Here is a 22506-nt window from a genome sequence, read left to right as displayed (position 1 = left end):
ATGTTTGCCCTCTTGAAGCATGTGGGAACAGCAAACTGGGATAGGGATTGATTGAATATGTCCGTAAACACACCAGCCAGCTGGTCTGCGCATGCTCTGAGGACGCGGCTAGGGATGCCATCTGGTCCGGCAGCCTTGCGAGGGTTAACACGTTTAAATGTTTTACTCAAGTTGGCTGCGGTGAAGGAGAGCCCGCAGCTTTTGGTAGCGGGCCGTGTTGGTGGAACTGTATTGTCCTCAAAGCGAGCAAAGAAGCTGTTTAGTTGATTTGGGAGCAAGACATTGTGGTCCGCGACGGGGCTGGTTTTCTTTTTGTAGTCCGTGATTGACTGTAGACCCTGACACATACCTCTCGTGTCTGAGCCGTTGAATTGCGACTCTACTTTGTCTCTATACTGACGCTTAGCTTGTTTGATTTGCGAAGGGAATAGGGAATAGCTACACTGTTTGTATTCGGTCATGTTTCCGGTCGCCTATCCCTGATTAAAAGCAGTGGTTCACGCTTTCAGCTTTGCACGAATGCTGCCATCAATCAACGGTTTCTGGTTGGAGAAGGTTTTAATATTCGCCGTGGGTACAACATCACCGATGCACTTGCTAATAAACTCTCTCACCGGATCAGCATATACATCAATGTTGTTGTTCGATGCTATCCGGAACATATCCCAGTCCACATGATCGAAGCAATCTTGAAGTGTGGAATCAGATTGGTCAGACTAACATTGAACAGACCTGAGCACGGGCATTTCCTGTTTTAGTTTCTGTCTATAGAACCCGATTGGCACAGCGTTTGGCGCAGCGGTCTAAGACACTGCATCTCAGTAATAGAGGTGTCACTACAGACCCTGGTTCAATTCCAGGCTGTATCACAACCTGCTGTAATTGGAAGTCCCATAGGGCGGCGCACAAATGGCCCAGTGTCATTAGGGTTTGGCTGGGGTAGGCTGTCATTGTAAATAAGAATTTGTTCTTAACTGACTTCCCTGGTAAAATAAAATACATATTTTCCTAAATCTAAAATGTGCCTAAATAATCTACAAGATCAGGATATTTTGAAATCTGACAGTTGGTGCTGAAATGGAGCTGGATATGCATACACAGTATTTAGATGGCTTTCTTTCATTTATCCCAATATTCTGAAACTGTTCTCTCCATATATTCTATTGAGTCTGTCGACAAAATTCTAATTAAAGGTGCATCGTATTTAAAGGGATGACTCAAGATAAATGTTCTGAAAACCAAATTTAATGAAAACTCCATGAGAAAAATTGTTGGCCAGCAAGTGGGAGGTTTTTAGCTGTTGAGTGAAATTTATTCAGAGTTCACAAGGTACTTTGTACACCAACAGAGCGCGTTATGCAACTGAATGAGATAAGTCTGAAAACCAAGTACTGAGAAGTGCGTTTGAATGACGTTCGTAGAAAAGGCATACATTCCTAAATCGGGATCAGCCCCATCTTGAATATATTGCCATACTCTGAGTTGCAGTGGCATTTATGCAGGGGGTAGCCTTTCATGCCAACTGACTTGAACATTTTAAACAGGTAACCAGTATGTTGTTGGTGTTTTTCAGTAGTGTGTGTGTGTGTGTGTGTGTGTGTGTGTGTGTGTGTGTGTGTGTGTGTGTGTGTGTGTGTGTGTGTGTGTGTGTGTGTGTGTGTGCGTGTGTGTGTCAATCTGTGAACGCTGTCATGTCCATGTAACACTCACAGCACCCATGTTAAAACTCCTTCCCTCCCTGTATTCCCTCCTTCTTACTCCAACTGATAAACTCTCAGCAGTTCAGTTCAGGTACAGAAAACTCAAAGTTGATCTGTGAGGGCTACACAAGCAATACCCCAGTTCTGCCCACTGTTCTACTGGGAACTTCTGCTATTTTCACAATCTCACTTTTCATCCCCACTTCTTGGCTGTAAGCAACAGAACATCAGCATTGGGACGGGTGGGCAGCATCAGAGCTAGCCTGGTTAAACCTGACTGAATATTTCACTCACCATTGTTTCACTGGTGAGCACAGTGTTCATTCTGTTTTAACCAGGCTACATGAGAACAGCCCAAGCGAAAACTGAAATCCCTGATGAGGACAGATAGTTGGAGTCGTAGCTAAAAGCAAGCAGAGCGGAGATCGAATGTCCGCCTTCCCCATGGAGGAGAGTAATGAACAACATCTACTTCATAGCAGTGCTGCCGTGTGCTTCCATTTCTTGAAAGTTTACCGATGATAGACCCTCTCCTAAAATCGTGGGGGTTGGGAAGCGCACCACTTAGAATGTTTGACTTGTGTGGGTATTGTGTAATGTGAGTATTTACTGTAATATAAAACTCACATTATTACTGTTTTAACACCACTTATAATGTCCCATGGGGTTTATGTGTAAGATTTGAGTGATGTACGGCAATATGCAATATGCTGAATGGTGTGTTCTGTTGGCTCCAAGTGTTTTTATGGAGAGTCACTTCTGATGGGCATATTTGACTGCATCACTTCCTTTTTTATATACACTGTATATATAAGAAACATTAATGTGTTGAAAATTCCACATTTTCTGCATACACACAGCTCTGACACACACACTAACTCCACCAGACATGCCACCAGGGGTCTTTTCACAGTAGCCCAAATCCAGAACAATTTCAAGAAAGCGTACAGTGTTATATAGAGCCTTCATTGCGTGGAACTGCCATCTCATATTGCTCAAATGAACAGAAAACTTGGTTTCAAAAAACAGATAAAGCAACAGCTCACGCGGCACAACGCCTCTCCCCTATTTGACGCAGATAGTTTGTGTGTATGCATTGATATGTAGGCTACGTGTTTTTATTTATGTAGTTCTGTCCTTGAGCTGATCTTGTCTATTAATGTTTTGTACTGTGTGATGTGTTGTGTGAACCCCAGGAAGAGTAGCTGCTGCTTTCACAACAGCTACTGGGGATGCTAATAAAATGCCAAATTTCAATGTTCTTGCCTGACCATGCAATAAAAAAAGTACTCACTTAATGGTTAAGAATGTATCGACTGACTATTGCACACCTAGCTTTAAGACCAGCATTACTTAATGGATAAGACTGTATCGACTGACTATTGCACACCTAGCTTTAAGACCAGCATTACTTAATGGTTAAGACTGTATCGACTGACTATTGCACACCTAGCTTTAAGACCAGCATTACTTAATGGTTAAGACTGTATCGACTGACTATTGCACACCTAGCTTTAAGACCAGCATTACTTAATGGTTAAGACTGTATCGACTGACTATTGCACACCTAGCTTTAAGACCAGCATTACTTAATGGTTAAGACTGTATCGACTGACTATTGCACACCTAGCTTTAAGACCAGCATTACTTAATGGTTAAGACTGTATCGACTGACTATTGCACACCTAGCTTTAAGACCAGCATTACTTAATGGATAAGACTGTATCGACTGACTATTGCACACCTAGCTTTAAGACCAGCATTACTTAATGGTTAAGACTGTACCGACTGACTATTGCACACCTAGCTTTAAGACCAGCATTACTTAATGGTTAAGACTGTATCGACTGACTATTGCACACCTAGCTTTAAGACCAGCATTACTTAATGGTTAAGACTGTATCGACTGACTATTGCACACCTAGCTTTAAGACCAGCATTACTTAATGGTTAAGACTGTATCGACTGACTATTGCACACCTAGCTTTAAGACCAGCATTACTTAATGGTTAAGACTGTATCGACTGACTATTGCACACCTAGCTTTAAGACCAGCATTACTTAATGGTTAAGACTGTATCGACTGACTATTGCACACCTAGCTTTAAGACCAGCATCACTAAATGGATAGCAGTTCTTTACCAGGGCAGTGAACGAAGCCAGACACTTTTGGTTGGCCATGAACCAGACACTGAACATCTTTACAACAAAAAAACACAGGATGTCCAATGATAAGCACCCTCCCTGAAATCGAGAAGAGACATTCCGATGTCAGTGAAAAACAAGCGCACGGAGACAACACTGCCATTCAGGGGAACAGACAATGCTTCATTCATCCTCAACTATGGCACTCCCCTGTGTGTGTTGTTACAGGTGAGTCTAGGGCTTCTAAGCAAGCCAGGGCCAAGGCCCAGCCAGAAGCTCTTTAGACATCTCTCTCCAGGTGATTGTTTATTGACACAGGAAGAACTGAGAAAGTGTAGGCTGTTCCTCCATTATAAAAATTATTCCAAAGGAGAAGACCAGAGAGGTGGAAGTGGAGGACCATCCTCCTCAGTGAATTTCATTTTTTTTTAAATACTGATTTTAAAACATTTAATAAGTTATCCTTTTTAGATAAAACTATACTAAACATATTCACATGAAACAAAATAATTGATTAATTAAAACACTATTTTGCAATGAAGGGGGAACAGATCAAATGTGGGCTGTTCCTGCATGTTAAAAATGATTCCAAAGAAGAAGACATCCCTCAGGTTAAACTGTTGACTCATTTCCGACAAGGAACTGATACCTCAACATTTCCTTGAAGTCACTGTGTGACTATTAATTGACACGGACAGGTTCACTGTATTTTGACTGAACCAATATGTATTAGTGTTATATTCCGAAGACAATCAAGACAGTAGACAAATCATCAATCTGCTTGTCATTCCGTTAATGAGCCCCGGCTCAAACATTCATATGAATGCCACAAAACATTCAGACACAAAGGATGATTTGTTTTCGAAAATGTTTTCGAACACTTGTGTTATAAATGTGTCATCAGCCGGTTGCGTATTCACTATGTTGCCCTCCCTGGGTGATGTGTGTGGGTTCATGCTCATCTAGATTGGGTTGTTACGCAGAGCACATATCACTCTGGTGCTTTCTCACAGTTCTGCTGTGCAGAGTATGTGGAGAAGTGTGTGCTGTGTAGACGTCTAAGAGACCATATGAAAAATGTTGTAACTGAAGCATACCTGTAGATCTGGAACAGTACCCTGTGTGTGAGAGACTAGTAAACGCAGCGGCCAATTCTCTATTGGCAAATTCATTTGATGAAATAAACCTGTAGCTGTCTTGTTCTAATTCTGCTTTATTTTCTTATTTTTTTTGTTGTTGTTGTAAAATTGTAACCTAAACTCTGAGTTGTAACGTTAGGCTATAATGGATCTAGAAATGGATGTAAATTGTAACCTAAACTCTGAGTTGTAACGTTAGGCTATAATGGATCTAGAAATGGATGTAAATTGTAACCTAAACTCTGAGGCATAACGTTACTCTATACTGGATATAGAAAACTAAATAAACTTGACTTTGGTTTTGAACAAAATAGCATTCCACTTACATGTCACTACATATCCAATACATATTCACTACATGTTCACTACATATTCACTACATGTTCACTACATATTTATTACATATTCACTACATATTCACTACATGTTCACTACATATTTATTACATATTCACTACATATTCACTACATGTTCACTACATGTTCACTACATGCTTATGACATGTTCACTACATATTCACTACATGTTCACTACATATTTATTACATGTTCACTACATGTTCACTACATGTTCACTACATGTTCACTACATGTTCACTACATGTTTATGACATGTTCACTACATGTTCACTACATATTTATGACATGTTCACTACATGTTCACTACATGTTCACTACATATTTATTACAAATTTACTACATGTTCACTACATATTCACAATATATTCACTAAATATTCATGACATGATCACTACATGTTCACTACATGTTCACTACATATTTATTACATATTCACTACATGTTCACTACATGTTCACTACATGTTCACTACATATTCACTACATGTTCACTACATGTTCACTACATGTTCACTACATGTTCACTACATGTTTACTACATGTTCACTACATATTTACTACATATTTACTACATATTTACTACATGTTTACTACATATTTACTACATGTTCACTACATATTTACTACATGTTGACTACATATTTACTACATGTTCACTACATATTCACTTGTAACCACACTTTAAATATTTTATTCCAGAACAGAATATGCACTGTTTAAATTTAAATTAATCAAAGCAATGGATTAAAACCTTTTACCTCTACAATTCCAATCATGTACAAATCTGTGATTATTCGAGGAAAGACGTAAGGATCCATTCACATTTAAATACTAGTCATGTAGCGGAAGCTCTTATCCAGATTGACTTAGAAAGTACATACCAGGTTATTGGGTGATTTCAAACGTCAAGTTGTTGATACAGGTAAAGTGCCTTTAATAACATATTGTCTCAACCCTGAGACATCTATGGAGATAAACTACCACTTTAATAGGGGGGAGTTGGCGAAGCACAGCTTCACTTGCCAATTGGCATCACAGTCTAGAGAACATGGGGATATATGCCAACTAATCAGCTTCTTACCCTTATGGCAAAGAGGACTATGGAGATCCTACAGCAGCACCCCCTAACACACCACACACGCACACAGGCACACATACACACTTTTACATGACCATCTGCCAGGGGAGCCGACTCAGATTCTCAAAGGGACAACCTTGCTGAAAAACACACACCGCATCCAGATTAAGACTCCTTTGATTTGGATGTGGGCAATTTAACAAGTGCCCCATAAACATGTTATTTTCTTGCCAGGTTGTTTCTTATTCCATGTTTTAATTACTTGGACGGTAATGGTTGCCAACACATGCTACCCAGCTGCAACAGATCAGCATTAATTATTACATAAGGGTTTGCTAACCTGGGGTGTATTCATTACGTCTCGCAATGGAGACCATTTACTGTTTAAGAACCTAACAGAAGCAAACAGAGCAAACCTGTATTCGTCCAATAGAAGCTCTCGTTTTCATTGCAAAACGTTTTCGGTTTGGAGTAAAAGGTTTCTGTTGCAAAACCTTTTTGGCAACAGACTAAACATTTTGCAACTGAATCCTAGTGAATACACCCCTGGCAACCTATACTGTAATACATGTATTACCGCTTTTACATGGCTATATGCTGAAAGGCATGTTTCATGTTGTAATGTCAAAATATTTCTTGTAAATTTTATCACGTCATTAAAATACAGTACGATATTGATAAACATGATATATTGGCCTGTTATAGCTGATTCGGGATCTCAAGACCCACCATTGTGATTTTCATATGACCGTAGAACAGGTGCACCGCTCAGCATCACATCAGCCCAACATCAACAAGTTTATAAACATACCCCATATAAAAAATACCTGGTGGGGGAACAAACAAGCAATGCAAACAAACAATGCTGAGACTATGCACCTGATTACCTGAAGCTCCAAAGCTGTAGACCTACTGTGACATTTGTCTTTAAATAAACTGAAATATAATGCCTTTTTATCATTAAAAACAATTCAAATAAAGACACATCTTCTGTGTATGGTCTACATCTTCAACATCTTCTGTGTATGGTCTACATCTTCAACATCTTCTGTGTATGGTCTACATCTTCAACATCTTCTGTGTATGGTCTACATCTTCAACATCTTCTGTGTATGGTCTACATCTTCAACATCTTCTGTGTATGGTCTACATCTTCAACATCTTCTGTGTGTGTATGGTCTACAGCTTCAACATCTTCTGTGTATGGTCTACATCTTCAACATCTTCTGTGTATGGTCTACATCTTCAACATCTTCTGTGTATGGTCTACATCTTCAACATCTTCTGTGTATGGTCTACATCTTCAACATCTTCTGTGTATGGTCTACATCTTCAACATCTTCCGTGTATGGTCTACATCTTCAACATCTTCTGTGTATGGTCTACATCTTCAACATCTTCCGTGTATGGTCTACATCTTCAACATCTTCCGTGTATGGTCTACATCTTCAACATCTTCCGTGTATGGTCTACATATTCAACATCTTCTGTGTATGGTCTACAGCTTCAACATCTTCTGTGTATGGTCTACATCTTCAACATCTTCCGTGTATGGTCTACATCTTCAACATCTTCCGTGTATGGTCTACATCTTCAACATCTTCCGTGTATGGTCTACATCTTCAACATCTTCTGTGTATGGTCTACATCTTCAGTGTATGCTTTGAAATGAACATAGTTGCTTATACAGGAAGTTGGACTGATAGAGGAAGGTGGACTGATACAGGAAATTGGACTGATTTTTATTTTTTTTACCTTTATTTAACTAGGCAAGTCAGTTAAGAACAAATTCGTATTTTCAATGACAGCCTAGGAACAGTGGGTTAACTGCCTGTTCAGGGGCAGAACAACAGATTTGTACCTTGTCAGCTCGGGGATTTGAACTTGCAACCTTCCGGTTACTAGTCCAACACTCTAACCACTAGGCTACCCCGCCGATACAGGAAGGTGGACTGATACAGGAAGCAGGACTGGTACATGAAGGTAGACTGACACAGGAAGGTGGACTGATACAGGAAGGAGGACTGATACAGGAAGGTGGACTGACACAGGAAGGAGGACTGATACAGGAAGGAGGACTGATACAGGAGGGTGGACTGACACAGGAAAGTGGACTGATACAGGAAGGAGGACTGATACAGGAAGGTGGACTGACACAGGAAAGTGGACTGATACAAGAAGGAGGACTGGTACAGGAAAGTGGACTGACACAGGAAGGAGGACTGATACAGGAAGGTGGACTGACACAGGAAAGTGGACTGATACAGGAAGGAGGACTGGTACAGGAAGGTGGACTAACACAGGAGGGTGGACTGACACAGGAAGGTGGACTGACACAGGAAGGTGGACTGATACAGGAAGGAGGACTGATACAGGAAGGTGGACTGACACAGGAAGGAGGACTGATACAGGAAGGAGGACTGATACAGGAGGGTGGACTGACACAGGAAAGTGGACTGATACAGGAAGGAGGACTGATACAGGAAGGTGGACTGACACAGGAAAGTGGACTGATACAAGAAGGAGGACTGGTACAGGAAAGTGGACTGACACAGGAAGGAGGACTGATACAGGAAGGTGGACTGACACAGGAAAGTGGACTGATACAGGAAGGAGGACTGGTACAGGAAGGTGGACTGACACAGGAAGGTGGACTGACACAGGAAGGTGGACTGACACAGGAAGGAGGACTGATACAGGAAGGTGGACTGATACAGGAAGGTGGACTGACACAGGAAGGAGGACTGATACAGGAAGGAGGACTGATACAGGAGGGTGGACTGACACAGGAAAGTGGACTTGTACAGGAAGAAGGACTGATACAGGAAGGTGGACTGACACAGGAAAGTGGACTGATACAGGAAGGAGGACTGGTACAGGAAGGTGGACTGGTACAGGAAGGTAGACTGATACAGGAAGGAGGACTGGTACAGGAAGGAGGACTGATACAGGAAGGAGGACTGGTACAGGAAGGTGGACTGACACAGGAAAATTGACTGATACAGGAAGGAGGAGTGGTACAGGAAGGTGGACTGACACAGGAAGGATGACTGATACAGGAAGGTGGACTGACACAGGAAAGTGGACTGATACAGGAAGGTGGACTGGTACAGGAAAGTGGACTGATACAGGAAGGAGGACTGGTACAGGAAAGTGGACTGACACAGGAGGGTGGACTGACACAGGAAGGTGGACTGACACAGGAAGGTGGACTGACACAGGAAGGAGGACTGGTACAGTAAGGAGGACTGTTACAGGAAGGTGGACTGACACAGGAAGGAGGACTGGTACAGGAAGGAGGACTGTTACAGGAAGGTGGACTGACACAGGAAGGAGGACTGGTACAGGAAGGAGGACTGGTACAGGAAGGAGGACTGATACAGGAAGGAGGACTGGTACAGGAAGGTGGACTGTTACAGGAAGGTGGACTGACACAGGAAAGTGGACTGATACAGGAAGGAGGACTGGTACAGGAAGGTGGACTGAAACAGGAAGGAGGACTGTTACAGGAAGGAGGACTGATACAGGAAGGAGGACTGGTACAGGAAGGTAGACTGCAGATGGTGGTCTAAAGCTTCGACATCATGCAACAAGGTAGGTGTGGGGGGAGAGTAAGTTGACATTACATTCACCCCTCCTGATATGGTTGTGTTCGAGAGAAAACATGTTGCATTCCATTTTCCGACGGTGTCCGTGACCTATACACGACAGATGTTGGCACTAAATGCTATTGTTTTAACCTTTGGAGTGTTTATGAATCACCTATAAGCAGTACAGTGTGTGGTTCATGTCATCCAGCTCTTTATTATCCCTGGATTGCTGCCCTAGAGATATTAATAGCCATTTTAATCACAAGAGTGGCATTGCTTTTCAAAACTGAGACATTGGATCAAGCCAACATATTACTAACAGCGTATTTCTGGTAGGGGGGTAGGGATTCAGCTGGGGAAAGTGCCCTAACTTAGCTTTGCATATGTTTTCATTTAATATAATGGAATGATTTTCAAAGATCAAATCAATTTCATGGTTTCCGGTCCAAGCGAAGTCCAAAAACTATAGGAGCAGTCAGCTTTACGCATATCAAGAATAATTTAGAATTTAACCTTTGGCAAACACCAGAGTAGTGATGCTTGGTGCAAAAGATGATGGAAATTGGAACACTCGTCAGAGTCTGGGTCACACTGTCTGCTCTAGTCCTCAAATGTTCCATTCTTAGAATTACCCATTCTAATATCTAGAATTACCCATTCTAATATCTAGAATTACCCATTCTAATATCTAGAATTATTCATTCAAATAGAAAAAATTACCCATTCTAATATCTAGAATTATCCATTCATTGTTATATCTAAAAAAGGGATGCGAAAAAGAGCACCAGCATGTCATAGCCGTAGGAAGTAGGGGTGCTGAGGGTGTACACCCCCTGATAAATGTGAGGCCTTTATCACTCCTGTATGAGTGGAGAAAGATACTCCTCAGCACCTCCCCACATCCTTCCGGGGGCCATGCACCATGTGGTGGTCTCTGAGAGAGGTACCGATTTCGATTGGAGGTGTCCTGGTAAGAGGACTGATAATGACCAGCTTGTGACAGGGGTACAACTCACACTTTACTGCCACACCGAACAGACAGGAACACACACACACACACACACACACACACACACACACACACACACACACACACACACACACACACACACACACACACACACACACACACACACACACACACACACAGAGAGAGAGAGAGTGCCAACCAGAAGAGGAGACTAGTAGTAGTGTTAGTGGAGGCGTTGTAGTTGTTTTCTGTAGAACAGAATAAACAGGGAATATACTGTACTACCAGTGTAATAGCAATGTAAGGCTATAGAAAGGCCCGTTGCAGGTGCACATGAGCAGCGTCCCAGGTCTCCTCCTTGCGCTTAAACCATTCGTCCACTGCAGGAGATTCGATCTGGCTCTGATTCCAAGTTTCCAGTACCTGCTGATACCCCAGTACGCACTGGAAGGGGGAGAGGTTAGTGGAGGAGTGAGTTTTGGGACATCTCTGCCCAGGGAATGAACGCTGCCCACTCCCCTGGCCGGTCATAAGCAGAAACCTACCCACATCCTGGTTTACTCTCTCCACCTGCCCGTTACTCTCGGGTGAAAACCTGAGGTGAGGCTGACTGAGACCCCCAGACGTTCCATGAACGCCCTCCATACTCTGGACGTGAACTGGGGACCCCGATCAGAGACTATGTCCTCAGGCACCCCGTAGTGCCAGAAGACGTGAGTGAACAGGGCCTCCGCTGTCTGTAGGGCCGTAGGGAGACCGGGCAAAGGGAGGAGACGGCAGGACTTAGAAAACCGATCCACAATGATCAGGATCGTGGTGCTGCCCTGTGAGGGAGGAAGATCCATCAGGAAGTCCAATGACAGGTGCGACCACGGCCATTGTGGAACGGGTAGGGGTTGTAACTTCCCTCCGGGCAGGTGCCTGGGAGCTTGCACTAGGCGCCCACCGAGCAGGAGGAAACATAAACCCTCACGCCTTTGGCCAAGGTGCTTCCCACTAAGGCAACGCACCGTCCGCCCGATGCCAGGATGACCAGAGGAGGGTGACGTGTGGGCCCAATAAATCAAACGATCGCGGACAGCAGACGGAACGTACAGACACCCAGCTGGACACTGGGGAGGAGTGGGCTCTGTGCGTAACGCCCGCTCAATGTCCGCGTCCAACTCCCACACCACCGGTGCCACCAGGCAAGAGGCCGGAAGTATGGGAGTGTGATCCATGGACCGCCCTTCTGTGTCATATATCCGGGACAGTGCGTCTGCCTTAGCGTTCTGGGAACCTGGTCTGTAGGACAGAGTGAAAACAAAACAGGTAAAGAACATGGCCCATCTTGCCTGGCGAGGGTTCAGTATCCTCGCCGCCTGGATGTACTCCAGATTGCGGTGGTCAGTCCAGATGAGAAAAGGGTGTTTAGCCCCCTCAAGCCAATGTCTCCACGCCTTCAGAGCCTTGCCAACAGCCAACAGCTCCCGTTCCCCTACATCATAGTTTCGGTCCGCCGGGCTGAGCCTCTTCGAAAAGAAAGCACAGGGGCAGAGCTTTGGTGGCGTGTCTGAGTGCTGAGAGAGCACGGCTCCTATCCCAGCTTCGGAAGCGTCCACCTCCACTATGAACGCCAAAGAGGGATCCGGATGAGCCAGCACGGGAGCCGAGGTAAACAGAGCCTTCAGGTTACCAAAAGCCCTGTCTGCCTCAGCTGACCACTGCAGTCATACCGGTCCCCCCTTCAGCAGTGAGGTAATGGGAGCCGCTACCTGACCAAAACCCCGGGGTAGTAGTTGGCAAACTCTAGAAACCGCTACACTTCCTTTACCGTGGTGGGAGTCGGCCAATTACGCACGGCTGAAATGCGGTCACTCTCCATCTCCACCCCTGAAGTGGAAATACGGTACCCTAGGAAGGAGACAGACTGTTGGAAGAACAGGCATTTCTCAGCCTTGACGTACAGGTCATGCCCCAACAGTCTACCAAGCGCCCTGCGCACCAGGGACACATGCTCGGCGCATGTAGCGGAGTATATCAGAATATCATCGATATACACTACTACACCCTGCCCATGCAGGTCCCGGAAAATCTCTTCAACAAAGGCCTAGAAGACTGATGGAGCATTCATCAACCCGTACGGCATGACGAGGTACTCATAGTGCCTTGACTCGCACTGGCGATAAGAGGCAGCGGGTATCTGCGGGTATCTGTACCTCACAGTGACCTGATTGATACCCCGATAGTCAATACACGGGCGACATATGTTTCCATAGCCGCCGTCTCCTCCTGTGACAGAGGATACATGTGACTCCTGGGAAGTGCTGCGTCTACCAGGAGATTTATCGCACAATCCCCCCGTCGATTGGGTGGCAATTGAGTCGCCTTCTTCTTACAGAAGGCGAGAGCCAAATCAGCATATTCTGAGGGGATGCGCATGGTGGAGACCTGGTCTTTCCACAATAGTCGCATGGATGGAAACCCCCACACACCTCCCTGAGCACTTTCGTGACCACCCGTTGAGAGCCCTCTGTTGCCACGAAATATTGGGGTCATGACAGGCCAACCAGGGTAGGCCCAGCACCACGGGGAACGCAGGAGAATCAATAAGAAAGAGACTGATTATCTCCTTGTGACCCTCCTGCGTAACCATGTCTAGTGGAGCTGTGGCCTCCTTAATCAGCCCTGTGTCACACCCTGACCATAGTTTGCTTTGTATGTTTCTATGTTTTGGTTGGTCAGGGTGTGATCTGAGTGGGCATTCTATGTTGGATGTCTTGTTTGTCTATTTCTATGTCTGGCCTGATATGGTTCTCAATCAGAGGCAGGTGTTAGTCATTGTCTCTGATTGGGAACCATATTTAGGTAGCCTGGGTTTCACTGTGTGTTTGTGGGTGATTGTTCCTGTCTCTGTGTTTTGCACCAGATAGGGCTGTTTTTGGTTTTCCACATTTATTGTTTTGTAGTGTTCGTGTTTATCGTTTTTTCATTAAACATGAATCAAATAACCACGCTGCGTTTTGGTCCGCCTCTTCTTCACCACAGGAATACCGTTACACCCTGACCCTAGTGGTCGACTATCTAGGGTGTGCACAGGGAAGGGCATATCCACAGGAACAAGGAGATCCCTAAACTATGGGCAAAAGAACGATCAATAAAATTCCCAGCTGCGCCTGAATCTACGAACGCCTTATGCTGGGAATGCGGGGAAAACTCAGGAAATGTAATAAACACATACATGTGAGCAACAGGGGGCTCTGGGTGAGCCTGGTGCCGACTCACCTGGGGTGACACAACCCCCTGAGGAACCCCCCCAGCACCGACCAGCAGTGTGCCCTCTGCGGCCACAGATGGTGCAGGGAATGGCCCCTCCTCTGGTCGTAGCAAGCGCAGCACCTCCCAGCTCCATGGCCGTCAGAGCGGAGGTGCTGGGGATGGAACTGACAGGCCCCAATCAGGACGTCAGCGAGCAGCAGGTAGTCAGCAGGTTGTCCAGCGGGATGGACAGGTCCACCAGCTGGTCCAGCGTGATGGTGGTATCTTGGCAGGCCAACTCCCGATGGACTTCCTTGCGCAGACTGCACCGGTAGTGATCGATCAGTGCCCTGTCATTCTCTCCCGCGCTGGCAGCCAGGGTCCGGAAGTCCAATGCGAAATCCTGCGCGCTCCTCGTCCCCTGCCTCAGGTGGAACAGATGTTCACACGCCGCTCAACCCTCAAGCGAGTGGTCAAAAACTGCCCAAAATCGACGGGTGAACTCTGAGTAATGGGCTTTGCCTGAGAGGTAGGAGACGAGAGCGGACAGGAGGAGCTGGGTGGACGGTCGCCAGGTAGAGTTCCAGCTGGAGTAGGAACCCCTGGCATCCGGCAGCCGTCCCATCATACTCCCTCGGGAGCGCGAGCCGAATCCCGCTGGGACCGGGTGAAGGAGGGGTGGATAGTGGGGTCGGCTATTGTGGTGCTGGGTGAGGCGCTGGAAATCGTCCTCCTCTCTCCCAACAATCCATTGTCTGCAGCACGCGATCCATGGCGGTGCCCAGGCATTGCAACATGGTTGCGTGCTGCTGGACGCGCTTCTCTATCGCCAGAGAGTGGGTGTCTGCTCCTGCTGACTCCATTCGTGGGTGAGTGATTCTGTAATCGGCCTGTGTGTAGCTGGTGTGGAGGAGTCAGGCGCAGGACAGCAGATATGAGTAATGAACGTACTTTACTTTACTCAAGACTATCAAATATATACAACACAATAAACTAGCCCACAATAACGAACCGTATACATACAAACAATCACTCCCAAAAAAACATGGGAGAACAGAGGGTTAAATAATGAACATGTAATTTGGGGATTGAAACCAGATGTGTAAAACAAAGACAAAACAAATGGAAAATTAAAAGTGTATCGGCGATGGCTAGAAGGCCGGTGACGTCGACCGCTGCCCGAACAAGGAGAGGGACCGACTTCGGCGGAAGTTGTGACATTTATTGAACTTACAGGCAACAGATGATCTAATCATTATGGTAGGAGACCATAACACAGTGTTAAGTACCTCAATGGACCGTAAAGGTAATCACTCTACAAACTATCATCACCGTGCCCTTAAGGAATTCACACATTTTATGGACACATTAGAAATAGTGGATATTTGGAGACAAAAAAATCCTGACCTAGTGAGATATACATGGAGAAGACTTAATCAAGCTAGTCGTCTTGACTACTTTCTTGTCTCTTTCTCTCTTGCATCAAAGGTTAAAAAAGTTTTAATAGGAGACAGAATGCGATTGGATCATCATCTAATTGGCCTTCACATACGTCTTATGGAATTTCCACGTGGACGGGGATATTGGAAATGTAATCAAAGTTTACTGGAGGACAACTTATTTTTAACTAAGACAAAATCATTTATAACTGAATTTTTCCAGTATAATATAGGTTCAGCAAATCCCCTTATTGTTTGGGATACCTTTAAATGTACCTTCAGGGGTCATTCAATGCAATATTCATCAATAAGAAAAAAACAGACAAAGAGATAAAGAGACAAGACTAACAAGGGAAATCCATTAACTAATATTACAGGTAGATAGCAATAAAAACAATACTACAGAGATACAAAATAAGTTAGAGGAAAAACAAAAAGAACTTGAGGAACTTATTCAAGAACCATCTAATGTAATCTATTACAAAAATAAAGCAAACTGGATGGAATATGGAGAAAAATGCACAAAATTCTTCCTGAATCGCCAATACAGGAACGCTAACAAAAATAATTTGCAGAAACTCGTTACTGAAGAAGTCATCTATGATTCTCCGAATGATATTTTCAAAGAGGAAGCTTATTATTTTAGGCAGATGTTCTCTTTTCCATCTCATCCTCTCCCAATGAATGAAGATTATGGTAAGGAATTATTTCCAAATAATTAAAAAAATGGAAAACTAACAAATGTACAGAAAGGTCAGTGCGAAGGCCAAATTACAGAAGAAGAACTTGTTGAGGTGATTAAATCCTTTCAGTCTGAAAAAACCCCAGGGCTTGATGACATACCGGTAGAGGTATATCAAGTATTTTTTTATATACTAAAAGCTTCATTGTTAGATTGTTTAAACTACTCCTATAGAGATGGTAGTCTGTCAGGTACTCAACAGGAAGGTCTGATTTCTCTATTATTAAAACAAGACTCGGAAAATGGAAAATGGATGGAAAATACAGTATAAAGACCCAGTCTATTTAAAAAAAAACTGGAGGTCCCTTACACTTCAATGTTGTGAGGCAGCAAGGTAGCGGCAGGGTAGCCTAGTGGTTAGAGTGTTAGACTAGTAACCAAAAGGTTGCAAGATTAAATCCCTGAGCTGTTCTGCCCCTGAACAAGGCAGTTAACCCACTGTTCCTAGGCAGTCATTGAAAATAAGAATTTGTTCTTAACCTGTCTAGGACAGCCAGTGATTAATTTTTATTTTTTTTCAAAACAACAAAAATCTAATAATAAAAATTCCTCAAGCATACAAATATTTTACACCATTTTAAACATACAATTCCCATTAATCCAGCCACAGTGTCTGATTTCAAAAAGGATTTACAGCAAAAGCACCACAAACGATTATGTTAGGTCACCACCAAGCCACAGAAAAAAAACAGTCATTTCTCCAGCCAAAGAGAGGAGTCACAAAAAGCAGAAATAGAGATAAAATTAATCACTAACCTGAATGAATGATGACGTAAAGGCCTAATTGTGAGTGTAACTTGGCTTCTCTTACCGATGCACTCAATGTCTAAAAACTTCTTAGGGCTGCAATCCCATTTACGGGATCGATATGACAACAGCCAGTGAAAGTGCATGGCGCCAAATTCAAAACAACAGAAATCTCATAATTAAATTCCTCAAACATACATGTATCTTATACCGTTTTGAAGGTAATCTTGTTGTTAATCCCACCACATTGTCCGATTTCAAATAGGCTTTACAGCGAAAGCACCACAAACGATTATGTCAGGTCACTACCAACTCACAGAAAAATTCTGCAATTTTTCCAGCCAAAGAGAGGACTCCCAAAAAGCACAAATAGAGATTAAATTAATCACTAACCTTTGATGATCTTCATCAGATGGCACTCATAAGACTTCATGTTACACAATACATGTATGTTTTGTTTGATAAAGTTAATATTTATATGAAAAATCTGAGTTTATATTGGCGCATTACGTTCACTAGTTCTAAAACTTGTGGTGATTGTGCAGAGAGCCACATCAAATTACAGAAATACTCATAATAAACATTGATAAAGATACGGCTATGGAAATTTAGATAAACTTCTCCTTAATGCAACCGCTGTGTCAGATTACAAAAAAACTTTACGGAGAAAGCAAACCATGCAATAATCTAGGTACAGCCTTTAGACAACAAAGCAGACAAAAAGATACCCGCCATATTGGGTAGTCAACATTACTCAGAAATAGCATTTTAAATATTCACTTACCTTTGATGATCTTCATCAGAATGCACTCCCAGGAATCTCAGTTCCACCATAAATGTTTGATTTGTTCGATAATGTCCATCAGTTATGTCCAAATATCTTCTTTTGTTAGGGCGTTTGGTAAACAAATCCAAAAACGCGTTCAGGTCGCGCCGAACGTCGGACGAAAAGTTAAAACATTTCCGTTACAGCCCGTAGAAACATGCCAAACTAAGTATGGAATCAATCTTTAGGATGTTTTGAACATAAAACTTCATTAATGTTCCAACCGGACAATTCCTTTGTCTGTACAAATGAAGTGGAACGTAGCTACCTTTCACGTGAGTGCGCCAGACTGAGGCTGTGGCACTCTGCCAGACCACTCACTCAAAGAGCTCTCATGAGCCACTCCTTTAGAGTAGAATCCTCAAAACAGGTTCTACATACTGTTGACATCTAGTGGAAGCCTTGGGAAGTGAAACATAACTAATATCCCACTGTATCTTCAATGGGGGCTGAGTTGAAAAACTACAAACCTCAGATTTCCCACTTCCTGGTTGGATTTTTTCTCAGGTTTTTGCCTGCCATATGAGTTCTGTTTTACTCACAGACATCATTCAAACAGTTTTAGAAACATCAGAGTGTTTTCTATCCAAATGTACTAATTCTATGCATATTCTAGCTTTTCCGGCTAGGTAGCAGGCAGCTTAATTTGGGGACGTTTTTCATCCAAGCTACCCAATATTGCCCCCTACCCCAAATAAGTTTTTAACTGACTTGCCTAGTTAATTTAAGGTTAAAAAAAATACTAGTGAAATGCATAGCACTCCGAATTAAAAAGGTTTTACCAGGTATTGGTCATCCTGATCAGACAGGTTTTGTACATTGGAGACAATATACGACAACTACTAGAAATAATCCAACATCATGAAACATATAAGAAGCCAGGAATGGTATTTATAGGTATTTAAAGGCATTTGATTTTTTTTCAATTTTGGTAATTCTCTTATAAAAAGGGGTAACAATTATGTATAGCAACCCGAGGTGTAAAATAGTAAATAACGGCTTAATCTCAGACAGTTTTGAATTGTCAAGAGGAGTTAAACAAGGGTGTCCGAGGTCACCTTATCTATTTGTTATGGCCATCGAAATGCTAGCAACTAAAATCAGATCCAATAACAACATTAGAGGATTAGAAATCCAAGGCTTAAAAACAAAGGTGTCCATGTATACCGATGACTCAAGTTTTATATTAAGGTTAAGTCCACAAGCTAGATCCCTGCAATGTCTCATTGAAGATCTAGATACCTTTTCTGTACTCTCTGGACTCAAATTATTACATAGCATTCTTGCCACCAACAAAATGTTGAATATTGGGGGCATAAAGTCATCAAAGCTCTGCAGATTTTGTTGTGAGGATACAGAATCAATAGACCATTTATTTTAGTATTGCCCTTAGGTAGCCTGTTTCTGGTCTCAGGTTCAGGTTCAGGAATGGCTGAAAATGAAAGCATTGATCTAAAATTGACCCTAGAAGTAGTACTGTTAGGAGATCTGGAGAGACCAGGTCAGTCAAATACTAAAATACTAATACTCTTAGTAAAAGTATATATCTTCAACTCGCAATCTGTGGATTATTTTCGATTAGATAGACTGAAATTGTATGTTAAACATCACAGCATAGTTGAAAGATATGTGTTGCGTAGAAACCTGAAGCAGGTGGCCAGCATAGATAGATGGGATGGGCTGAGGGAAACTGAGGGTTGGGATGTGGAATTGGAGACAAGTGGGAGTGGAGTTGCTGTGTGGGAGATAGAATGATGGTCAAAAAGATTTTTAAAAGGTCAAAATAAAACATAATAAAAACTCAGTTTGAATGACACTGAGGGGCAGTGTTTTTGCAACTAAAGCCGGTTTGCCTGAGGCTGATGCCGTGCAGGTGTTTGTACACATGCATATACACACACTCTCTCAAATGGTTGTGGGACAGCTATTGGGGAACTGTGGGGAAGGGATCTTGGAGGGTTCGGGTTCACGTTTTTTGGCCAGGTGGTAGATTTGTCAACGTGCCCTTGAGCAGGGCATTGACCCTGGATGCTTCTGTGTGTCGCTCTGAATGGGAATCTGTTGGATGACTGGTATGATGTAGTTGTTGTCTCACTGCAAGTATATTGTATTTTTCGGAAAATCAATAAATAAAAAATAAAAAAATTAAAAACACTTTATCCTGTCCTATGAAACATCACAATAAAGACCCACACTTTATCCTGCCCTATGAAACATCACAATAAAGACCCACACTTTATCCTGCCCTATGAAACATCACAATAAAGACCCACACTTTATCCTGTGAAACATGTTCAGTTGCTGCCCTCTGAAACCTGATAGATGTGTTGGAGCTCTGCTCTTATGCTACACATGGTGTATATCTTTCATTTTAGTTCCATTATCCTATTGAGGGGATACATGCACAACGTGATCAAATGCTCTACTCTCACGGTTGTGATATGTTCTATATGTTTCACCATGTTAACAGGCAATTAATAAATGTACAACCTTTTGAGTTTTGTCTATTTTCTGAAGATGCATATGATTATAGTAGACTATATTTTGGGATATTCTTACTTTATCTGATCATAGGGCAACAGAACATAAGTACTTACCTATACAATGTTTTACAGACATCTACCATAATTTAAGAGTTACTTAATGGTGTTCAACAGCTCGATAAATTACTTTGCAATGATCCAGTGTCACAAATAGCTTCTATTGATTGTGCAGCATACCCTGGGATGGCCTTGGATGTAATATGGCTGGGCACAATGGTAATCTAATTTTAGCTAGCCTTGCTGCCTCATGCTAGTTGTGTTAAAACCAGCTCTAGATTTGTTTCATTATTGGTAGCTAGCATGTTTTATCCAACAGTGATCATTACTTTGGTGATTGATTCTATGGGTTGTCATGGATACAGCCCACAACTGATTACACAGCCAACGATGTGTGTCTCACCATGCAATAATTACTCCAATTGCATCTTGTCATTGTGTATTACATACCTTTCAACATCTGTTGGAAACTGGAAAATGGATTTTTCTCCCTTTCCATTTTTACAATAAACAAAGTATTTATTGATGACAAATGTTTCTTCTTGTGAAAAAAAGTTGATTGACAGAGGGCGTACTAGTAGTGGGAAAACTTGAAAATAAATCGATTTCTAGCTATTTAAGCCTAGTACGTTTTGTTTTCGTTTTTTGTGTGTGTGTGTGAATTAACTAACCAGCTAGATATCTACTTGGGACAAGCTAGGTACAGCCAAGAAGAGGATGAAGACCATTTGTGCCTTACTGAATATGCATGACGTTCATTAGGAAAACGGCCACTGTCTCGTGCACTCGTCCTAAACAAAGTAATCTCTATAAGCAATTAGGTAAGTCAAGTCTACCAAACTTAGTGCACTCTGTTTGATATAGATTCTAGTTTTGGAAAAATAAAACTGTATGGAGTTTTATTTATGAGAATAATAACAGAATCTCGGCCAAAATCCATCTAGCTCAGTCTTCTCCCACTGCCGGACACTGGGCTTCCTCTCACTACCATATTTGGCAGGGAAAGGAAACTTCAACCGGATGTCTCACATTTATACATCCAGTGCAATATCTGTCTCATATATCTGTGATATTAGCGTCATGGCAGCAACATTCATCCATGTAGCAGCATTAAGACTTTTGGTTTTCCGGTTTTGCCTTCAAAATAAAAGTCTGCATTAAAAAGCTATGCGTGCGGTATGAAAAAAAATATTTTTTGCACCTTAACATAGTTCATTATGCTGAAATTAAATTATAAAATTATAATGGCATCAGGGAAAAACCTAAACTAAAGAGAATTACTACTTTATATAAGATAAATAATATTATCTATCAAATGTATGTATAAAGCCATTTCTACATCAGCAGTTTTCACAAAGTGCTTATACAGAAACACAGCCTAAAACCCCAAAGAGCAAGCAATAGAGATGTAGAAGCACGGTGGCAAGGAAAAACTCCCTAGAAAGGCAGGAACCTAGGAAGAAACCTAGAGAGCAACCAGGCTCTGAGGGGTGGCCTGTCCTTTTCTGGCTGTACCGGGTGGAGATTATAAGAGTACATGGCCATTAAGGCCAGATTGTTCTTCAAGATGTTCAAACATTCATAGATGACCAGCAGGGTCAAATAATAATCACATTGGTTCTAGAGGGTGCAACAGGTCAGCACCTCAGGAGTAAATGTCAGTTGGCTTTTCATAGCCAAGCATTTAGAAGTCGACACAGCACGTGTGGTAAAGAGAGAGAAAGTGTGAGAAAGCGTGAGAGAGGGGGAGAGAGAGGCTCGAAACAAGGTAGCACGACCGGTGAACAGGTCAGGGTTCCGTAGCTGCAGATGTAGCAGTGTGATGTTGTTCCCCTAGATTATGCACCAAGTTGCACACAAGGACCAATTCAAATAGGCCAGGTCAAGAGGGGATGTTAATAATAATAATTATGTGTGTTTTTTTTTATTACAGCTGCATAGCTAATGTTATTCTTTAGTGTACAAACACTTTTTCATATCAATATTGTACATACA

This window comes from Oncorhynchus clarkii, chromosome 19, assembly GCF_045791955.1.
Source record: "Oncorhynchus clarkii lewisi isolate Uvic-CL-2024 chromosome 19, UVic_Ocla_1.0, whole genome shotgun sequence".
Classification (NCBI taxonomy): domain Eukaryota; kingdom Metazoa; phylum Chordata; class Actinopteri; order Salmoniformes; family Salmonidae; genus Oncorhynchus; species Oncorhynchus clarkii.
This window is presented reverse-complemented; position numbering follows the sequence as displayed.